Source organism: Oncorhynchus mykiss, chromosome 30 (assembly GCF_013265735.2).
Source record: "Oncorhynchus mykiss isolate Arlee chromosome 30, USDA_OmykA_1.1, whole genome shotgun sequence".
Classification (NCBI taxonomy): domain Eukaryota; kingdom Metazoa; phylum Chordata; class Actinopteri; order Salmoniformes; family Salmonidae; genus Oncorhynchus; species Oncorhynchus mykiss.
The window spans coordinates 41,224,271-41,230,203 of NC_050570.1; positions in this window are offsets into that span (position 1 = coordinate 41,224,271).

The window sequence follows — 5,933 nt, forward strand, 5'->3', positions numbered from 1 at the left end:
TCTAATCAAAATATTCAACCCTAATCTGCATCTTATTCTTTAGATGTTTGGGGCTTCTGGTGAACCATGATGTGCAGGCATGATCAAAGTGACACTGTACTAGCGCACTTGCCACAGTATTTAGGGTGTCTATATCCATCGATATTGTGAGTTCAGTGACCAGCCGGAGGAAGACGACACGACAGCACCCTCCTCAGGGGATAGGTACTCAGTGCAAAGCCAAATAGTACACACCTGGGCCCACTAATTGCTTTGTTTCTTCCTCTATATAGGTGTGCCAGGAGAGCAGCTGGGGGAGAATGGGGAATAGAGACAGGGAGCTGGGAGGACGTCGGATTTTCCTATCTCAGAGAAAGCTTTGTTTACTGGGGCACCTTGGTTCTCTGTTAACCAAGGCAGGCTTTAGGTTCCTAATGTTACTATTATGTTTAGATGATAGTCTAAAGATAGGAGTAGCTGTTTATTTATTTTGCTCTCCCTTTTTGGCCACAGCCTTTTGGTCAAAGGCTTTGTTTATGTTTATTTACCCTGTACTGGAGTTATTTTGTCGGGCGAAAGAACCTGTTTAGTAAACATTCAACCGAATCGCTTCTAGTCATCTCCTTCCAGGATTTTTCTTCTCTTGACTTTATATTGCGATTGGCAACTTTCATAAATTAGGTGCATTACCGCCACTGACCTTGTTCGTCTTTCAGTCACCCACACGGGTATAACCAAAGAGGAGATAGCACGTGGGTACCTGCTTCTAGAAACCAACGAGGAGATGGGAGAGTCAGGACTTGCAGCGCGAGTGCATCACAAATAGAACTGACTTCTATTTTAGCCCTTGGCAATGCAGACGCTCGTTGACACACGCAAGCAGTGGGTAGAATATTTGAATAATATAGATATCTAAATTTATTTTGCAACGCTCAGGCACGCGACGCAAGCGGTGTAGTCAGCCTGTGATATTAATATACAGTACCAGTAAAAAAAAATTATTTAAAGTAGCCACCCTTTGCCTCGATGACAACTTTGCACACACTTGGCATTCTCTCAACCAGCTTCATGAGGTACTCACCTGGAATGCATTTCAATTAACAGATGTGCCCTGTAAAAAGTTAATTTGTGAAATGTCTTTCCTTAATACGTTTGAGCCAATCAGTTGTGTTGTGACAAGGTAGGGTCGGGCTCCCGATTGATGCAGTGGTCTAAGGCACCTCATCTCAGTGCTAGAGGCATCACTACAGACCCTGGTTCGATCCCAGGTGGTATCACAACCGGCTGTGATCGGGAGTCCCATAGGGCGGCACACAATTGGCCCAGCGCAGTCCGGTTTAGTGGAGGGTTTGGCCAGGGTAGGCTGCCATTGTAAAATAATTTGTTCTTAACTGACTTGCCTAGTTAAATAGTGGTGGTATACAGAAGATAGCCCTATTTGGTAAAAGACCAAGTCAATATTATGGCAAAACAACTCAAATAAGCAAAGAGAAATGACAGTCCATTATTTTAAGACATGAAGGACAGTCAATCCGGAAAATTTCAAGAACTTTGAAAGTTGCTTCAAGTGCAGTCGCAAAAACTATCAAGTGCTATGATGAAACTGACTCTCTCATGAGGACCGCCACAGGAAAGGAAGACCCAGAGTTACCTCTGCTGCAGAGGATAAATTAATTAGAGTTACCAACCTCAGAAATTGCAGCCCAAGTAAATTCTTCAGAGTTCAAGTGACAGACACATCTCAACATCAACTGTTCAGAGGATAACCCAAGAATCAGGCCTTCATGGTCAAATTGCTGCAAAGAAACCACTACTAAAGGACAGCAATGAGAAGAAGAGACTTGCTTGGGCCAAGAAACACGAGCAATGGACATTAGACAGGTGGAAATCTGTCATTTGGTCTGATGAGTCCAAACTTTAGATTTTTGGTTCCAACTGCCTTGTCTTTGTAAGACATAGTGTAGGTGAACGGATTATCTCTGCATGTGTGGTTCCCACCATGAAGCATGGAGGAGGAGGTGTGATGGTGCTTTGCTGGTGAAACTGTCTGTGATTTATTTAGAATTCAAGGCACACTTTTAACCAGCTTGGCTACCACAGCATTCTGCAGCGATACGCCATCCCATCTGGTTTGCACCTAGTGTCACTATCATTTGTTTTTCAACAGGACAATGACCCAACACACCTCCAGGTTGTGTAAGGGCTATTTGACCAAGGAGAGTGATGGAGTGCTGCATCAGATGTCCTGGCCTCCAGAATCACCCGAAACCTCAACCGAATTGAGATGTTTTGGGATGAGTTGGACCACAGAGTGAATTTGTGAACTCCTTCTGTTGTAAAAGACTCTGGTAGAGAATGCCAAGAGTGTGCAAAGCTATCATCAAGGAAAAGGGTGGCTACTTTGAAGAATCTAAAATCTAAAATATATTTGGATTTGTTCAACACTTTTTTTTAGTTACTACATGTTTCCATAAGTGATTTCATAGTTCTGATGTCTTCACTATTATTCTACAATGTAGAAAATAGTAAAAAATAAATTAGAAACCCTTGAATGAGTAGGTGTGTCCAAACTTTTGACTGGTACTGTATATATTTTTTAATATAGCCTATATAAAGGAAGTGAAGCTTAGGCCTATCCCTAGAGCGAGAGAGAGCGATAGAGATATGCCAGCAGCTTGCAATACCACCGACATGCACTTCTTTATGGCAGATGGCTACTGCATCTGCTATACAGATATACTTACAGAAAGAGGTTAATTGCACATTTTTTTATCCAAATATTTTGTATGAAGATAAGCATTATCTATAAGCATTATATTGTTAGATTAAAGGTATAAATCTGATAGGCCTGAAACATTCTTCCTCACATCAACTTCAACTGTCGGAGTCAGTTGGAGCGCTGGTGTGCACTGCCTTCATATCATAGGCTTAAAGTAGCTAAAGCTTAATAATAGCCACACCACAGCAAACCTTAACTAATGTTTCTAAACTTTATTAGGGTAATATCAAAAAGTAAGTCAAGCCATTTTTTATAGGGAATATAGGAGTAGGCTATTATATTACGGCAAACACAACATTACAGTTTGAACTTAATTAGGCAAAAGAAAATGACTCAACAAAATGAAATATGGTTTAAACCTTTACAAAGCTCTGAACAGGCCATATTGCCGCAATTACCAACAAAAGCAAGTGCCTATCCTACTCAACAAATGACCGAAATAGGCTAATGTTATTTATTTTACAACATACCTACTTATAACCTAACTAAATATGGAGCACACAAATAAAAATTTAACTTAACCAATGAAAATGTCTCAACAGAATTAAACAAAACAGGTTTTGCATATTTAAAAAATCTGGTTTCGATTAATAAATAGGCTTACAATAATAACAATGACATACAGCAATAATAATACAAAAATATATATATTATAAATAAATGTAAGTAAAAAAATTGCATCCCACCTGAATATGGAGTTGCACAGTAGCCTGCATTTGGCAGTGCCAACATTCTTCTCATCTTCCAATACAACATTAAAACATATTTTCCCCTTGTAGGCTTTTCACTATAGGCATATTCTTTTTCCTCTAACTTTTGTTTTACTTCAATGAAAACGCATCCATCATCACACAATCAACAGTGGCCTATGCCAAGGGTCACTAGCTCTCTCCTAAGCAGCAGAGTTGTGTTTCCATCCAATTGACTTGTTATGTGTGTAAATATGTAGTGCATATAAAAATCAAGTTTGAGGTTAAATTCCCATGTGCCGAATAAAAAAAAATACAGGTGAAATGAGTTTCTATCGCATTTTCAACTCTGTGCCTAAACTGATGGTTTAGTCACAACAAATGTTGCTAGGTAGCCAATAGTGAATGTGCACACTGGTATTGGTATGTGCGCTCTAGCCAACAGCTTGCAGATACAGTGCGGGTTTAGCCTAGTACATGACAAAAGTGCGAAATTATTTTTATTTGACAAAGAATTTATCATTAAGTCACAAGAATAAGACCCTCCATATTTATTGAAAGGAGCAACAACCTTATCACTGTGCACTTACACCACCTTGTGAAGTTCTTCATAATGTATTTAATCGGTAGCCTAATAAACTGCATCCTTTCCCTTGATGTGACATTTGGATGGAAACATGGTTAGTGTCAAGCCATTTTGAGGATAATGGAATTATATTTTGGATGAAAAAGGAAAGAAAAAGAAAAGGGAAGAAAAAGGAAAGATCTGAATGATTGTCTCTACCCAAAGTGGCCCCCTTACAAAAAGTAGTTACTCTGGCATAGACAATGAGACAGACCTGCCCAGCAGCTCTGACTTTGTTTACATTAAACACCTTGTGCATTTTTTAACTTGAGAAATACTGCACCAAACACATTAGTTAGATATAAAATTGAGCAACTTCAACACAGTGGTGGAAAAAGTACCCAATTGTCAAACTTGAGTAAAAGTAAAGATACCTTCATAGAAAATTATTCAAGTAAAAGTGAAAGTCACCCAGTAAAATAGTACTTGGGTAAAAGTCTAAAAGTATTTGGTTTTAAACATACTTAAGTATCAAAAGTAAATGTATTTGCTAAAATAAACTTGAGTATTAAAAGTAAAAGTATAAATCATTTTAAATTCCTTATAGTAGGCAACCAGATGGCACCATTTTCTTATTTATTTTCTTACGGATAGCCAGGGGCTCAATCCAACACTCAGACATCATTTACAAACAAAGCATTTGTGTTTAGTGAGTCCTCCAGGTCAGAGGCAGTAGGGATGACCAGATATTTTCTCTTGATAAGTGCATGAATTTGACAGTTTTCCTGTTCTGCTAAGCATTCAAAATGTAACAAGTACTTTTGGGTGTGAGTGGAAAATGCATGGAGTTAAATGTACATTATTTTCTTTAGGAATGTAGTGAGGTAAAAGTTGTCAAAAATATAAATATTAAAGTAAAGTACAGACACCCCCCAAAACTACTTAATTATTACTTTAAAGTATTTTTACTTAAGTAAGTTACACCACTGCTAAAACATGACACCCCCCAAAACTACTTAATTATTACTTTAAAGTATTTTTACTTAAGTAACTTACACCACTGCTAAAACATCCTTGGCAAAAACGTCAAAATTAATTACAGATTCCATGAATTATCTTAGATTCATTCTGGGGATTTTGAGGAAGTAAAATAGGATGAATAGGTGAATGGGGGACAAACATAATTAACCAAATGCGAAATCGGTCAGGAAGCGGTCCAAGACTGAAATTCAAGACTGAAAGGGATAACGACCTTCTCCTGTTCCCCCTCCTCCCTTCTGTAGTCCACCTGACCACACCAGTCGTTCAATACATCTACACCTGTCTGAAGACCCAATCACCTTGCGTCTGGGGTCAGTTCATGAAGCAGGCCTCACAAAGCAGCCGTGAGTCCCTTATGACAGCCCTATGTCAGCTCTGTCTGCTGATGCCCCCACATCCCCTCCCCACCCCCATGTATTCCCTCCATTGGCACCGACTGAATGATAATTCCTCTGTACTGCCACCAGGTGGCAATAGCATAGTGATATTCCACCCAATGCATGCCGTGTCACAAAATTACTTGTTTCAAGGACAAGCAGTCACACTAGTAAAAGCTCACCCTTTCTGCAGCTCTTACAAACTCCATTTTACATGTCAGCAGTAACTTAGCAGGTTCACTTTAGCCGACAATAAAGCCTTTCTGTGTCTTCAGTGCTGAGGTGATGGTCAGGTCATGACTCACGTTTCCTGTCCTCTCTCGCTCTTTGACAGATGGACTAAATACTGAGAATAATGATGACAGAGTGCTTCTGTACTGCCTGCAGTACCGTAGTCTCTACCTAGAGGGAGTGCTCATCCTCTGCACATGAGTCCCCCCCTCCCTCCTCCCTCCACCTCCAGTATAACCTTCACTGCTGCTCATTGCTGCAGTCTCTGTCTG